Here is a 17,570-nt window from a genome sequence, read left to right as displayed (position 1 = left end):
GTGCAGACTGACATTTTCTCAGCAAGTGTAGCTACCTCCCTGAACAAGATCATAAATATATGGCCAAGGTGAGGCAGATATCTAACATCTTGGACCCCTCTGATGATGATGCGGAAGTGGCAGACCCCACCATCGATTCTCCAGATTGTAAAGTTCTGATGTAGAATAGATCACGAGGCGATGTCAAAGAGAACAATCATTTATTGCAGCACCCGGAATCATGTTGATGTGCAACGGCAACGACACACACTGCCTGCCCCCTACCCGGAACGCGAGCAAGCACTTCCGGCTCCACACAACTAATGTAATACCATTACATCTCCCTTTCCCACAACAAGAAAGGTAATAAAGTAAAACAGCAAACCCGTGTAATACCATTACATGTCTGCACTGTCATAAGATCATTACAACACCACACCAGTAACCCAGAGCAGTTAACACGACATAACCAAAGTGTATAAATGCAAACATCTGATAAGCAAAGTGTTTCATAGATCAGGACGGCATGGCGCATTCACAGCTCGGCCAGACCTCGTTTGGACAGTTGTCAGGTTCTGTGACGGAGGCAACTTGTGACTAAAAATGGCAGAATGCTGGGGAGATTGATGAACCATCTCTGCTCTGGCAGCACGAGTGACGTCACAGTCATGATTCACAGGTTCATTACCTCACAGACCTCGCAGATGGTTTACTGTTCCCACTCACTGTGGCTTCAGAACTCTTGTTTTGGCTCGAAGATTGATGGGGCACCTCAGCACACGCCGGGAGCTCCTGAATGTGAATTTGGTTGCATCGGAGTGTTTGACCATTTGGTGATGTGAGCAAATATGACCATGGCTCTTCACACATGCCGAGAACAGTGGCCGGCTCAAAACAATGGGTGTTATGGTTCTGAACGTGAACTCGCTGTCCAGGGTGTAGGCACGACATTTCGTGTGTCCGAGGATGCCTGTCGTGGTAGAGCTTTTGTAAGTAGCGGCGCCTCTCCAGCTCCTCGTGGATGAGGTTATCATCGTCGTGCACGTTGGTGATTCTGGTTGGTACCAGCGGTTTGATTTTTCTGCCAATTCGCAGTTGAGCAGGACTTGCCAAGCTGTAGCTCACCGGGGTGGACCGCCAAGCTTGCAGTGCCAGATGAAAATCGTTTCCCGCACTTTTTGATTTGCGGAGGATAGATTTCACTGTCTCGACTTGGCGCTCAATAAATCCATTAGATTTTGGGTTTGTTGGGGATGAATTGACGTGGTCAAAATTCCATTTCCCAGCAAATGAACGAAATTCTGTACTGGAGAAATGAGGACCATTATCACTCATAAACGTATCAGGAATTCCGAACTCAGAAAAAATCTGTCCCAAGGTCGCAATAATCGTGCGACTGGGAGCAGACTCGGGCAGTTTGCAAACATTAGGAAATTTGGAATAATAATCTGCGATGACAAGCCACTGAGCTGCATCAAAATAGAACAGGTCACATTTGACTTTGCTCCATGGTCTGAGCAGAATGTCATGTTGCTGAAGTGGTTCAGGTAGCTGAGATTTCTGGTGTCGTTGGCAGGTAGGATAGCATACCACGAGCCGATCAATGTCCTTTTTAACGTTATACCAGTACACAGTGTCCTTCACCAGCAGTTCAGTTTTCTCATGTCCAAAATGGCCTGAGTGGAGTTTCTGGAAAATGTCGTTTCTTATACTCTTAGGTATAACAACTCTCTCTCCTTTAAGAATTACGCCATTTTCAATTGACAGCTCATCCTGAAACCTCCAGTATGTCCTAATAGCCTCTGGCAGGTCCTTCAGATGGTCTGACAATCCACTGATGATAAAGTCTCTAAGTTGACTCAGGTTAGAATCACAAAGTGTTTCCTGTTGTAGCTGAGAAAAGTTCTCAGAAGGGAAATGGACCAAGTCAACATGCAGGTCCAAGACAATCGTCATTGTATTGAGTGGACTAGGAAGGCCGGATAGGCCATCGGCAAGATGACTGTCTGCCCCAGGGCAGTACTCAGTTGTAAAGTTATACCCTTTGAGTCTGACAAGCATTAGTTGCAATCTCGGTGGGGCAGCAATCAATGGCTTGTTAATGATCATCAACAACGGTTTATGATCGGTGAGCACAATGAAACTCCGACCATACATTCCTTGTCTACGATAAGTGTTACAGAAGAAGGTAATGCTGGTCTTTTTCATGTAGCATTTGTTTGAATTGACAACGAGGCCTTCACATTGTGCTGTTTTCATCAGTTCCTCGAGGTGCCAGCCATGCTCCTCCTCAGTGGCACCATAGACAGCGATGTCATCTGCTATGCCAACTGCACCTTTACAATTCCGGAGAATGTGGTCCATTTCCATCTGGAAAATATCCTGGCTTACACACAGTCCAAATGGCAACCGTTGGAAACAATCCAGGCCCACTGGGGTCTGAAATGTAAGAAGTTGTTGGCTATCTTCATCGATTCTTTCAGACCAATACCCTGACTTGGCATCAAGTTTGGAGAAGCATTTCGCTCCTGAAAATTTGTGATTGAGCTCTTCCTTTGTAGGTATTATGTGATACGGGCGAATCAGGGCTCGATTGAGGTGCTTTGGGTCCAAACAAATCCGAATATTGCCATCTTTTTTGGTTACATATGTGAGAGAGCTGGCCTACTCCGTTGGTTCCTTAATATGCAGTATGACTCCCTGTAGAACCATCTCATCAAGTCTGATTGAATTTTATCCCTGAGAGCAATAGGGGTTCTGCGTGGTGTATCGACATGTGGTGGGACATTTGGGTCCACAATAAGCTTGTGCATTGTATAAAATTCACCGATGCTGTCAAATTGTTGTGGGTATGCATCCATAAGATCCTTCACACTGTTGTAAACCATTGTAATGGTTGCTGTTCACTGAACAATGCAATGTAACAACGTGTAGATTCTCACACTATGGAGGGCCCAGAACTGCAGGACCACTGACATCCACGACAAAAAAACGTGTGCTGGTCCACGGTGATCCCTTGTAACTGCATGCCACGTCTACAGCGCCAAAACACTTGATGTGGGTTCCATTGTCTGCAGTTAAGACACTCTCTGCTGTCTGAAGAGAGCCAATGTATGGTTCATAATTCGACTTCAGCATTTCAGGAAACATGTGTCGAGAAGTGTGAATGGGCAACGTGTTTCCTTGTGCACCTGTGGCCACCTTCAGCTTAAGATAATGAATACCCGGCCTGTTGCACAGACTAACATGAAGTATTGCGTAAACCTCATTACGTTGACGGGGTGTATCAATTGAATCAAAAGTTAATGAATCAAACTGTGATGCAAGGTCATCGGTGTTGTGCCGACGCCTGTGTTGCTGTTCCATTATACACGTGTCATACACTCCTTCGTGTTGTGCACTGGCATGGTGAACACTGTGAGTGTTAGAAAACCGCGAATACCTCACGCATGGGTGTTGTCCTGGAACTCGAGGGTCTGGTGTACCTTCTTGGTCTATGCTGTGAAGATCAACACGAGCATGTGATGTCCAGGAGTTCCAGCAAGCATTACCTTTCGGATCATAGTTGTTGGGTGCAAAGCTTCTCAATGTTTGGTGTCTGTAGGCACTCGATGAGAGGTAGGGTCGTGGTTGTTGAAACTTGGACATAAAACAGAACTTGGCCCAATGGCCTCGTTTAGCACACAATCTGCATGTGTCGTTGCGAGAAGGACATTGGTTACGTGTTGGAGGGTGTGAGGTACCACAGTTTTTGCACTGACCGAGTCTCCGGCCAACAGCGGAGATGTTTACGTTCTCGGTTGCTTTGTCAGCAAAATCACTCATAGTATGCAGCTGATTGATGTATGTGGCCAACACCTTGTATGTGCGCCCCAGTTTCAAGGCCTCGTTAAGAGTAAAGGTCTTAACTCTGACAAGTTCTCCACCCCTGCGTATAGAATTCAATACACCAGTCACCTTACTTGGACACATTTTACCGTCACCACACAATCCATGCCATATTTGACAGTGGAGCCGCTGGAAACATGATGAACCTGCCAAATGCCAAACGTCTCGGTCTACCCATGAGAAAGATTTCTCAGTCAGATCACCAGGCTGATGGCTCCTCCCCACTCACAGTGCTTGGTGAAGTCAGTTTTATCACGACCCGTGACGACCGACAGTTTACCTTCAACGGCCTTGTTGTTGAAAACCTGGATGTTGATGTCGTGGCAGGAACACCTTTCATGGAGCTGAATGACATTTCTGTTTGCCCGGCTAGACGACACATCATCCTCAATGATGGGTCCAAATACCGATACGGTTCACCTTATTTCTCTCCCACTCACCATGCAGTCCGTCGTGCACATTTGTTACGTGTTACGAAGTACAACTGTATGGCCCGGCGAGTACATCGAGCTCAACCTCCCTGACAATTTGTCTGATTCTACATCCGCCCTTGAACTTCGCAGTGACTATCGGGCTCACCGTCCTTCAACTGAAATATGGCCTTCCCCAAGTCTCGTATCGAGTGTATCTGGCAAGATCCGCATTGACAACTTGACCGGTGATCCTTAAATTGTTCAATGTTAAGATCTCATGAACTGGTCTCTGGCAAGATCTCATGAACAGTTTTGTCAAATCCACCCCATCTTCATGCCTTCAAACCTCACCGGTGAGACTTGAACACCCCCCCCCCACCCCCCACCCACGAAGATTCAACCCAAACCAAAAAAGAACTGCCCCAAGCCTTCACTCTGCCAGTATCACACTCGACCCGGCCAATTCCCTTCCCCTTGACATTAGACGTAAATTTCAGACACTTCTCCAAGAGTATGACAATGTCTTTGACCCCAGGCCCAGAGGGCACAGTGGTGCGTCTGGTCCATTCCAATCGGTAGTTAACATGGGTCCTGCCCCTCCCCCTCAACGTAAGGGTAGCCTACCTTTATATTCTCACAGCAACCTTGCAGAACTACAACGCAGGATTGATAACCGAGAAGATATGGGTGTCTTGGATAAGATAACCGAGAAGATACTACGTCGAGTACCTCAACCCTTCTTTCTTGGTGAAAAAGTCCAGTGGTGGGTTCTGACTGGTCACGGCATTTGCCGATGTTGGCCGACATTGCAAACCCCAGCCTTCCTTGATGCCCAACGTCGCTTCCACTCTTCGACAGATCGGGAGATGTAAGCACATTATCACTACTGACTTGACCAATGCCTTTTATCAAATCCCACTATCTGAAGAGTCAATGAAGCACTGCGGTGTTGCGACTCCATTTCGTGGTGTTAGTCTATGCACGATCCGCCATGGGTATGCCTGTCTCTGAAACGGCACGAGAAGAACTAACTTGTCATGTCCTTGGTGACATAGTGGAGGAGGGTGTTGTGGCCAAACTCGCCGATGATCTCTATTGTGGTGGAGCAAGTGTAGACCAACTGTTCGTCAACTGGAAACGACTGCTTGACGCACGTCAAGCCAACCGCTTAAATCTGTCAGCATCAAAGACTGTCATTGGCCCATCTTCCATCACTATCCTAGGGTGGGTGTGGCATCAAGGCTCAAGGATCCCCCGATGTCCCTGCTCTCTCTTCTCGCCACATCTTGTCTGCCGCTCCCCTTATTATATGTTTTATGTGTCTGTTTGATTTTTTTGTGTGATAAATGTTAGCTCTTTTACGAGCCTCTATCCTATACACAAATTAAAAAAAAGGCACTATAACAGCCAGCCCCCATCGCATCTCCACATTATCCATGTGTGCCCCCCCCCCCCACCCCTCTGAAAAGGTCTCTGGCTTTCGATCCTTTTGTTGGCGTTTGCAAAGTCCTAGCTCACGTTATCTCTGGCTGTTTGAGCTTACTCTCACCATTAGACGATGCTGTGGCTGGCCGCCTATCCCAAGAGAAAATCGCGTGGACCTCTGACCTCATTGAAGAATTCCACTGCCCAAAAAGCTCTTTCTTCAAACAGAACCATTATCCTTCCACACCCTGAAGACCAATTGTGGATTATCACTGATGGATCAGTGAAGAAAAATGGCATAGGAGCTACGATGTATGTCACTCGCAATGGGACCCAACGACTTGTGGGGTTTTTTTGCACCAAGTTGAGAGGACACCAGGTCAGCTGGCTTCCCTGCGAAATTGAAGCATTCTCAATCGCTATGGCTACGAAACACTTTGGACCATTCAACATTCAAGCCAATCATAAAGCGAGCACACTGACCGATAGTAAGCCATGTGTACAAGCCTTTGAAAATCTATGCCGGGGAGAGTTTTCGGCCAGTCCCCGCGTTTCAACCTTTCTGTCGTCGGTCAGCCGGTTCCAGGCCTCAATCCGCCATCTCGCGCGTCCGCCAGTGTACCCTCAGATTTGGCCAGTTGGAATGCCCTCGATTGTTACAATCCCCATTGCCAAATTTGCAGCAGATGTCCGAAAGCATGGGCATCAACTGATCTTGGTCTTGAGTGAGCGCATTACTTCCAACACCCGTGCCTCTCTCATTTATTACGAACGCCATGACACCCTCCGTGACGCCCTGTGAGAACTCATCAGTGAACTTCATCCGATGGAGGGGCCACCTGCTGTTATCCGGACTGATCAAGCCTCTGCATTCCAGTCTCAGCGAACTGGCGGTTAGACTCATCGATGCCAAACTTGTTGTAAACCCCAAGAAAAGTGATTTTGCCAAAGCTAGGGTTACTTACCTGGGTCATGTTGTTGGTCAGGATAAAGTATCACCACCACATACCAAGACCTAAGCTATTGCAGATTTTCCTGTCCCCACCAATAAGTGAGACTTGCTTCAGTACCTTGGTTTGTCCGGCTTCTACAGGAATCCTGTGAAAATACTTTTGATCAATTGAAAGCTATTCTGGCCAATGTAATGAGCCAGTGTTGCCCTCTCCCTGTTGTCCCTGTGCAGTTACTCCCTCCGCGGCAGATTGTGCACTCACGAGTTTGTCTGTGTCATGAAAACACCAAACTTTCGTTAAAATTGTGAATTGATTTGTTATTAAAGATATTTTCTGTCTCAAACGGCGAAGGAATCATTTGATGATGTGTTGGAAAATCCTGTTTCTAGCGGGGTATCGATTAAGGGTGTACACTGGTATTGTTCAGCTTGACTGATGATTTCTCCACCTGATCATCCCATCCGATTAAATTAAGTTTGTCGCTTTTCCAAGGCGAATGGAATTCAAATTAATGTCGGAAATGTCGTACATCTGTAAAATCAACGCCATTATAATTACTTTTCATTTAACTTTCGTGAAAAAGTATTTCTTTAATTTCTGGAACTAGGATGTGCACAGTGACGGAAAAAACGCACCGGGTCCATATTGTGGCGGACACAAAAGCCCACTGGCGTGGTGACATCATTCCACGCACCAAGTGGGCGGTGGCCACGCCCGAGGGGTAGGCGTGGCCTCATGATATACCCCGGGCGACCAGCCCGGAGGAGTACAGTGTTACAGTGTAGTCTTACAATAAAGACGTTTATATGTTACCGCTTGTCCGCTTCCTCCTTGCTCACAAGCAGCGCGCGTAACGCCGCGCTTTACTGGTGACCCTCGACGTTGGATCTGCCGGAGCGATCCTTCCACACGCGACGCCATCGCCATGGCCGCCTTCGTCAAACTTCCGGAATTTTGGGAGGCTCAGGCCGAAGTCTGGTTCGTCCAGGCCGAAGCCCAATTTCAGCTTCGGCACCTCACCGGCGATGACACGCGCTACTGCCACGTCGTCGCCTCCCTCGGGCCCGGCACGGCCGCTCGAGTTGTGTCCGTCCTTCGCCACCCACCGGACGGCCACAAGTACGAGGCACTCAAGCGGCTACTCCTAGCCACGTTCAGCCTCACGGACGACGCACGGGCCGACCGCCTCCTGGATCTCCCCGAGCTCGGTGAGACGCGCCCGTCGGTCCGAATGGACCATATGCTGTCACTGTTGGGCGACGAAGCCCCCGGTTCGCTATTCCGGGCGCTTTTCCGTCGCCAACTTCCAGCGCAGGTTCGCCTCGCGTTGGCCGGGACCGGGCTAACGGAACCCCGAGCATTGGCGGCCGAGGCGGACAAGTACTTCGCCGCTTCGGACACGCGGGCGAGCGTTGGCGTGGCCGTCACGGCCTTCGACGCTGCTGTTCCACAGCATCATCTTCTACAGCACGCTGAGTTTCAGCAGCATGCTGATACGCACCTCGTGAACGCCGCCACGCTCCGCCCACCGCCGCGGCGAAAACCGCCACCGCGGGGAAACCCGTCGACTCCAGCGGCCTGGCGGAGCCAGCCGCGCTCCTCCAGCTCCACCACCTGGTGCTGGTTCCACGCCAAGTTCGGCCACGAAGCTCGGCGGTGTCATCCGCCGTGCTCCTTCAACGGGTCGGGAAACGCCCGGGCCGGCGCTCAATTGTGGCGATGAGCGCCGGCCGTTCGAGCAGCCTGCTGTTCATAACGGACACCTTCTCCGGGCGCCGTTACCTGTGCGACACGGGAGCACAGGTGAGTGTCATTCCCACCGGCACGTCAGACAAGCACGCCGCGGGTGGGGGCCCCGCGCTGCTTGCCGCGAACGGGACGCCCATCCGTACGTATGGAAAACGCTGCCTCTCTCTGCGGTTTGGAGGGCAGGTTTTCCGATGGACGTTCGTCACCGCCGACGTGCCCATGGCACTGCTTGGCGCGGACTTCCTGTGCGCTAATGGGCTCCTGGTCGACGTCAAGCGCAGACGGCTTGTCCAGGCCGAGACGTTCAGCTCGCTCGCATGTGCGTTGCCCAGCTCAACGAGCGGCTTGCCAAGCGGCTTGCCGAACGATTCGGTTCCGGCCACGTTGGTCTGTACGCTTCCGGCAGCGGACGCATTCACCCGCCTCCTCGCCGGCTTCCCGGCCCTCACGCGGCCCACCTTCTCGGCGGGGGCCGTCAAGCACGGGGTGGCCCATCACATCCCCACCGTCGGGCCACCGGTCTACGCCCGGGCACGCCGCCTCGAGCCGACGAAGCTGGCGGTGGCAAAAGCGGAGTTCGCTACCCTGGAGCGACTCGGCATCGTTCGGCGCTCAGAGAGCGCTTGGGCGTCGCCGCTGCACATCGTGCCGAAGCCCGGCGGGGGATGGCGACCGTGCGGGGACTATCGCCGTCTCAATGACGCCACGACTCCCGACCGCTACCCCGTCCCCCACATTCAGGACTTTTCCGCCCGTTTGGCGGGCAGGTCCTTCTTCTCGAAGGTGGACCTCATACGCGGCTACCATCAGGTCCCCGTCAGGCCGGAGGACGTCCCGAAGACGGCGGTCATCACGCCATTCGGACTCTTCGAGTTCCTGCGCATGCCCTTCGGTCTGAAGAATGCGGCTCAGGTGTTCCAGCGACTGATGGACAGCGTCCTGCGCGACTTGGATTTTGTCTACGTCTACCTGGACGATATCCTCGTCGCCAGCGCGTCCCGCGAAGAGCACCTACGCCACCTCCGCACGCTCTTCGAACGCCTGGGCCAGCATGGCCTGATTGTGAACCCCGCAAAGTGCCGGTTCGGCGCCGCCACAATCGATTTTCTGGGGCACCGTGTCACCAGGCACGGAGCCGTCCCCCTGCCGGCCAAGGTGGAGGCGGTGAAGGGGTTTCCGCGCCCCCGCACGATCAGAGGGCTGCAGGAGTTCCTTGGCATGGTGAACTTTTACCATCGGTTCCTGCCCCGTATCGCCCAGCTCCTGCGCCCCCTGCACGAAGCTCTCCGAGGTAAGCCGGGCAAAGGCGACGTTACCTGGACCGAGCAGATGGACACGGCGTTCACGGGCGCGAAGCTCGCCCTGGCTAACGCCACCATGCTCGCGCACCCGGCGCCTGATGCACCGATCGCCCTCACCACCGATGCCTCGGACTACGCGGTGGGCGCGGTGCACGAGCAATGGGTGCGTGGAGCTTGGCAACCGCTGGCGTTCTTTAGCCGGCAGCTTCGCCCGCCCGAACGCCATTACAGTACCTTCGACCGCGAGTTGCTCGGACTTCACTTGGCGGTCAGGCACTTCCGCCATCTGCTCGAGGGCCGGGCGTTCACTGCCTTCGTCGACCACAAGCCGCTGATCTTCGCGATGGGCAAGGTCACCGAGCCGTGGTCGGCCCGGCAGCAGCGTCACCTCTCGGCCGTGTCCGAGTACACGACGGACATCCAGCACGTCGCGGGGAAGGACAACCCGGTGGCGGATTGCCTTTCCCGGGCCGTCGCCCACGCAGTCCACCTCGGCATCGACTATGCCCGGATGGCAGCGGACCAGGCCGCTGACCCCGACGTCCAGGCCTTGCGGACCGCCGTCACGGGCCTCCGCGTCACCGAGGTGCCGTTCGACGGCGCGGGCGCGGCCCTCTTGTGCGACGTCTCCCTCGGGCGTCCTCGCCCCATTGTGCCCGCGGGCTGGCAGCGCCAGGTGTTTGACGCCATCCACGGCCTGTCCCACCTGGGCGCGAGGGCCTCCCAAAGGCTGATCGCCGACAAGTTCGTCTGGCATGGCCTCCGGAAGGCCGTCCGCGGCTGGGCCAGGACATGCCTCGCGTGCCAGCGCGCCAAGGTGCACCGGCACACCCAGGCCGCGTTGGCCCCGTTCACGGTGCCGGAACGCCGGTTTGACCACGTCCACGTGGACCTGGTGGGACCTCTGCCCCCCTCGCGGGGTTTCACCCACGTCCTCACCATGGTGGACCGCACCACCCGGTGGCCGGAGGCCGTGCCCTTGGCGTCGACAACGGCGGCCGATGTCGCGCAGGCTTTCATCGCCACCTGGGTCGCCCGGTTCGGCGCCCCCTCAGACATCTCATCCGACCGCGGCCCCCAGTTCACCTCGGAGCTCTGGGGGGCGGTTGCGCAGGGGCTCGGGGTCCGGCTGCACCGAACCACGGCCTACCACCCCCAGGCTAACGGCCTGTGTGAGCGATTTCACCGCTCATTGAAGGCCGCGCTCCGGGCCACCCTCCGCGACGGCGGCTGGGTCGACAGGCTCCCCTGGGTCCTGCTGGGCCTCCGGACGGCGCCCAAGGAGGACCTGCGCGCATCCGCGGCGGAGTTGGTCTTCGGGCAACCGCTGCGGGTGCCGGGCGAGTTCCTCCCCGACTCCACGGCACCATGGTCCGCGGCACAGCAGCGCTCCGCTCTGCAAGAGACCGCCCAGAGGTTCGCCCCGGTGCCAACGGCATGCCACGGGCACCCACCGACGCACGTCGCCCCGGAGCTTCGCACGGCGGAGTACGTCTTCGTCCGCCACGATGCCCATCGGACACCACTGCGGCCCCCGTACGACGGGCCTTTCCGCGTGCTGGAGACCGGGGCAAAGCACTTCACCCTGGACATCGGCGGTACTCCTGACCGCGTTTCGGTAGACCGCCTCAAGCCGGCCCACCTCGATGTGGACCATCCACCGCCAGTGGCCCGACCCCCACGTCGGGGCCGCCCTCCTGCGGGCGGACCCCCGGCACCGCCCAGCCCCGCCGCCACGCCGCCCCCCGGTCCTGCACCCGTCCCAGGAGCAGCCAGGGGCATCCCACCTGGCATCCCTGCACCCCGGACGCCGCCGATCGCCAGGGGGCGCTTCGGCCGGGTCATTCGTCTGCCCCGCAAACTGGCCCTCCAGGTGCGCGGGAATTCTGGGGGGGCGCGTGTGGCGGACACAAAAGCCCACTGGCGTGGTGACATCATTCCACGCACCAAGTGGGCGGTGGCCACGCCCGAGGGGTAGGCGTGGCCTCATGATATACCCCGGGCGACCAGCCCGGAGGAGTACAGTGTTACAGTGTAGTCTTACAATAAAGACGTTTATATGTTACCGCTTGTCCGCTTCCTCCTTGCTCACAAGCAGCGCGCGTAACGCCGCGCTTTAATATAACGTTACACCGCGGCGCACCAGCCCTGCGTCGCCCCCGCTATATGGAGTCATAAAACCCTGAATTCTTCAGACCCGTTTTGAAATTCATTGAAGGAACGGGGTTAGCAATATGACGATGAAGTATCAGCCTCCAGTATCCATATCCGACGTGTTTAGGTGCGTGGAGTATATAGATCCTAGCGGCTCTGAAAACGTCATTAACCCCCAAAAAGAAGAAGTTTACAATGACCAAGTTTCTTGTGCATCGCTCACTAAATGGTGAAAGGTTTCGAGCAAGCGCTCTGTTCCAAACCGTTGATTAGGAACGAGCTGCTTGACGAGCTCCAGCTAGCTGCTTGGTAACTAAACACCTCAATTTGTTTGTTTCCAAGAACGGTCGGATGTTAAACCACTGAAATATTAATGGATTTTTGCTATTACAAATAATTCTGTAAAACAATAACTCGTATATTATTTATTCATCTAATTCTGTGCATTTTTTGACTTTATTGTTCTCATGATTTATGATACTGTAGCGGTTACCGGAAGCATGACACAATTACCGTGCACCGGCCGATGACGCAACCGGCGAGCGGTCACGTGTCCAGACTTGCCCTTCTCGGGCGAACACGTGACTTACCGATTTTGCATACCACGCCCCGCCTGAGAGGCGTGGCTTTTGTGTGTTCAGTTTGCGATATAAATTGCCGCCCGTTCGTGGGGCAGATTCAGTGTGCTTTTGAGTTCTTTGGTTTTGAGCTAAATAAATAGCTCGGTGAAACTTCGTTCCTGTGTCGTCCATTTTGTCTGGCTTCATAGTGCGAGCACAGCGAGCACAATTGGTGACACCTTTCTACGAACACGGCGATGGAGTCAGCTGTAGCTTTGAAGCTCCCGGGCTTTTGGTAATCTCACGCGGCCGTTTGGTTTGCTCAAGCCGATTCTCAATTCGCCCTGCGGAACATCACGGAGGACACAACGCGCTACCACCATGTGGTCTCTGCACTCACCGCCTCTTCCGCTGCCCAGGTTCTGAGCTTCCTCCAGCACCCGCCGAACGCCGACAAATACGGCGCGCTCAAAGGCCTACTCCTCGGTGCGTTTGGACTCACGTTTGGACTCACGGAGACCGAACGCGCACGACAACTACTACACCTCCCGGAGCTGGATGAGGCCCGTCCATCCGAAAGCATGGACCACATGCTTGCTCTTCTCGGTGACCACAGCCCGGACTTCCTCTTCCGCGAGCTATTCCTCCAGTGGCTACCCAGGCAGGTACGGTTAGCTTTGGCTAATTCGCCCATCACGGACCCTCGCGCCCTGGCCAAGGAGGCCGATAAATTTTTCTCGGCCAGGCGACACGTCGGAGCGGCCGCCTGGAACCCTGGGCCGACCGAGGCAACGCCCGCGCCATGACCGGCGCCTCCAACGGCCGAGTCCGCGCCACTGACGGCTGCGGCCGCCGCGACGCCCCGTCGACCGCACCCGACGCGACCGCCGGAGCCTCCACCAGAGCGGACCATGTGCTATTACCATGCCAGGTTCGGGCAGAAGGCCAGAACGTGCCGCCCACCGTGCACTTTTGGCGGGTCGGGAAACGACCAGGCCGGCGCTCGCTGCCTGCCATGAGCGTCGGCCATTCAGGCAGCCTTCTGTTTATCACGGACACAGTGTCCGGGCGGCGTTTTTTGTGTGACACCGGCACTCATCTGAGCGTGGTACCCGCGATGGTGGAGGACAAACAGGCCGCGCTATGCAGCCCCGCCTTGGTCACCGCAAACGGCTCCTCCATCCGCACCTTCGGTTCGCGCAGCGTCGCATTCTGCTTCGGGGGCCAGCGCTTGAGGTGGGACTTCATCACGGCGAACGTGCCCATGGCCTTGCTGGGTGCAGATTTTCTTTGTGCGCATGGGCTTTTGGTTGACGTCAAACGGCGTCGGCTCATCAACGCGGAGACCTTCAGCTCGCTCGCTTGCTCATTGAGCAGCTCTGCTCCGACCAAACTAGCCTGCGCGCTCCCGGCCACAGACGATTTCACCCGCCTGCTCGCCGAGTTTCCTGCCCTCACGCAGCCGACGTTTTCGGCCGTCGCCGTCAAGCATGGCGTCGAACACCACATCCCGACCACAGGTCCAACGGTCTATGCCAGGGCTCGCCGCCTCGACCCGGCCAAACTCGCCATGGCGAAGGCGGAATTGGACGCGCTGGAGCGATTGGGCATTGTGCGGCGCTCGAATAGCGTGTGGGCCTTGCCCCTGCACATCGTGCGCAAACCGGGTGGCGGATGGCGACCATGCGGCGATTACCGCCGCCTCAACGATGCCACCACCCCTGACCGGTACCCGATACCACACATTCAGGACTTTTCCGCCCGTTTGGCGGGGCGGGTGATCTTCTCCAAGGTCGACCTTATTCGGGGCTACCACCAGGTTCCTGTCCGGCCGGCCGACGTTCCGAAGACGGCTGTAATTACACCTTTTGGCCTCTTTGAGTTCCCCCGAATGCCGTTCGGCCTTAACGCGGCCCAGGCCTTCCAGCGGCTGATGGACAGTGTGCTGCACAATCTCACCTTTCTGTTCATCTACCTGGATGACATTCTCATCGCCAGCACTTCCCGGGCGGAGCACCTCGTCCACCTGCGCACGCTTTTCGAGCGCCTCGGCCAGCACGGCCTCATCATCAACCCGGCGAAATGCCAGTTTGGCGTAATGGCCGTCGACCTCCTGGGGCACCGCATCACGAAGCGCGGGGCTGTCCCGCTGCCTACCAAGGTGGAGGCAGTCACAAGTTTCCCGCGCCCCCGCTCCATCAAGGCCCGACAGGAATTTTTGGGGAAGGTAAATTTTTACCACCGGTTCGTGCCCCGCGCCGCCCAACTCACACGCCCCCTGTATGAAGCCCTCTGGGGCAAGCCGGCCAAGCACGACGTCGCCTGGACCACAGAGATGGACGTGGCATTCACTGGCGCTAAGCTGGCCCTCACCAACGCGACCATGCTGGCACACCCGGCGCTCGACGCACCCATCGTCCTCACCACGGACGCTTCCGACTACGCGGTGGGTGCCGTGCATGAACAGTGGGTGAACGGGGATTGGCAACCGCTGGCCTTCTTCAGCCGGCAGCTTTGCCCTAACAAGCGCAAGTATAGCGCTTTCGACCGCGAGCTCCTCGGTCTTTACCTTGACGTTCGCCACTTCCGCCATCTTTTGGAGGGCCGCCCATTCACGGCGTTTGTGGACCACAAACCCCTGGTCTTCGCCATGGCCAAGGTTATGGAGCCGTGGTCGGCCCGCCAGCAGTGCCACCTCTGCGCCGTGTCCGAATTTACGACGGACATCCGGCACGTTGCGGGCAAAGACAACGCTGTGGCTGATTGCCTCTCCCGGTCCGGTGCGAATGCCATCCACCTGGGTGTGGACTTCGCCCGCATGGCGGCTGACCAGACCGCCGACCCCACGGTGCAAGCCCTATGGACAGCGGACACAGGTCTGCGGTTGGCCGACGTCCCCTTCAAGGACACAGGCACAGTTCTCCTGTGCGACGTTTCCCTGGGCCAACCTCGCCCCATCGTGCCCACCGGATGGCAGCGGCGCATTTTTGACGCCCATCACGGCCTTTCCCACTCGGGCCGGAAGGCATCACAGAAGCTCGTGGCAGCAAAGTTCGTCTGGCATGGGCTCCGCAAGGACGTCCGTGACTAGGCCAATTCCTGTGTCGCCTGCCAGCGCGCGAAGGTCCACCGGCACACCCAGGCCCCGTTGGCACCATTCGACGTGCCCGTGCGGCGCTTCGACCATGTCAATGTGGACCTGGTGGGACCCCTTCCCTCCTCGCGGGGTTTCACCCACCTCCTCACGATGGTGGACAAGACCACCACGTGGCCGGTGGCCGTCCCGCTGGCATCAACAACATCCGCCGACGTGGTGCAGGCCTTCATTGGCACTTGGATTGCCCGTTTCGGCACACCCTCGGACATCTCCTCCGACAGAGGCCCGCAATTCACCTCCGAGCTTTGGGGCGCGGTCGCCCAGGCCTTGGGGGTCAAGCTTCACTGCACCACGGCCTACCACCCCCCAGCCAATGGCTTGTGCGAGCTGTTCCACCACTCGATGAAGGCCGCTCTCAGAGCCAGCCTCCAGGACGACGTTTGGGCCGACAGGCTCCCGTGGGTCCTATTGGGCCTCCGAACGGCCCCTAACGAGGACCTCCAGGCTTCCACCGCCGAGCTTGTCTACGGCCAGCCACTGCGCGTGCCGAGCGAATTCATCCCTTACGCCACCGGCCCCTGGTCCGTGGCTCGCCAACGCTCGGACCTCCAGGAGGCCGCCAGGAGATTTGCCCCCATGCCCACATCCCACCACGGCTGCCCCCAACCCCACGTCCCCCCAGCACTTCGCACTGCGGAGTACGTTTTTATCCGGCACGACGCACACCGGGGACCGCTGCGGCCGCCGTACGATGGACCTCTCCAGGTCCTGCAGAGGGACGACAAGTCATTCATCATCGACATCGGCGGCAAGCCGGACCGCATCTCTGTGGACCGCCTCAAGCCGGCCCATTTGGACCTCGACCAACCTCCACGGTTGGCCCTTCCTCCACGATGGGGCCGTCCCCCGTCAACCAAGCCCCCCGCCCGACCATCCACTGCCACGCCGCCTACCACCCCCACACGAATCGCCAGGGGTCGTTTCGGCCGGGTCATCAGGACCCTCCTCAAACTGACTCTCCCGGTGCAGGTTAATTCTGGGGGGGCGCATGTAGCAGTTACCGGAAGCATGACACAATTACCGTGCACCGGCCGATGACGCAACCGGCGAGCGGTCACGTGTCCGGACTCGCCCGGGCGTGTCCAGACTTGCCCTTCTCGGGCGAACACATGATTTACCGATTTTGCATTCCACGTCCCGCCTGAGAGGCGTGGCTTTTGTGTGTTCAGTTTGCGATATAAATTGCCGCCCGTTCGAGGGGCAGATTCAGTGTGCTTTTGAGTTCTTTGGTTTTGAGCTAAATAAATAGCTCGGTGAAACTTCGATCCTGTGTCGTCCATTTTGTCTGGCTTTATAGTGCGAGCACAGCTCCGACAATACGTCATTTTCCGGTCATCTCCTCCAGCAACCAACTGTACCTGACACGTGGGTGTTTGTGTTCGTGCTCTTTCCGAGGTTATTGCTTCACCTCGCTCAGTCCTGATCTATCACATGGAGGTAGCGGTCGGTGTTCAACTTTTAAACCATCCCGACCAGGTAAGAGCACATTTTCATGGACAATCCCCCAACCCCTGCATGCTTCGGGTCTGATTTGGGGAAAGGAGACATTGAACCACCGAGAATGGACTTTTGGGCCCAGACGTGTTCTCTGCATTTGCCGCTTTCAATCAGAATGCTGAACTCGTACTCAGGGAACCTCTCGCTGGGATGAGCCCAGAGGAGCAAGTTACGTACATCCTACTGTGGATAGAACAGCAAAGCCTCCACATGTACAATTCGTGGTACATTACATGTTAATTTGGTTAATCTTGTTGGTAAGTGACGTCGGCATACATCATCGCTTTCGCTATTGCGCATGCGCGGCCCGTTCGTCCAGGTGTCTTGTTTTTGGTGTCTTGGTGTGCTGATGCCTCGTCATTCGATAAAGTGTGATGATTCAAAGCTGATGTTATAACAAAACCTGGCTGGACGTGTTTTGGTTGGACATTCGCTCCGAAGGAAGGAGACGCGTTTACCCTTCAGGCCAAGAATTATAAGTTAAACCTGGAAAA

Source organism: Myxine glutinosa, chromosome 1 (assembly GCF_964187855.1).
Source record: "Myxine glutinosa chromosome 1, kmMyxGlut1.1, whole genome shotgun sequence".
Taxonomy (NCBI): Eukaryota; Metazoa; Chordata; class Myxini; order Myxiniformes; family Myxinidae; genus Myxine; species Myxine glutinosa.
This window is presented reverse-complemented; position numbering follows the sequence as displayed.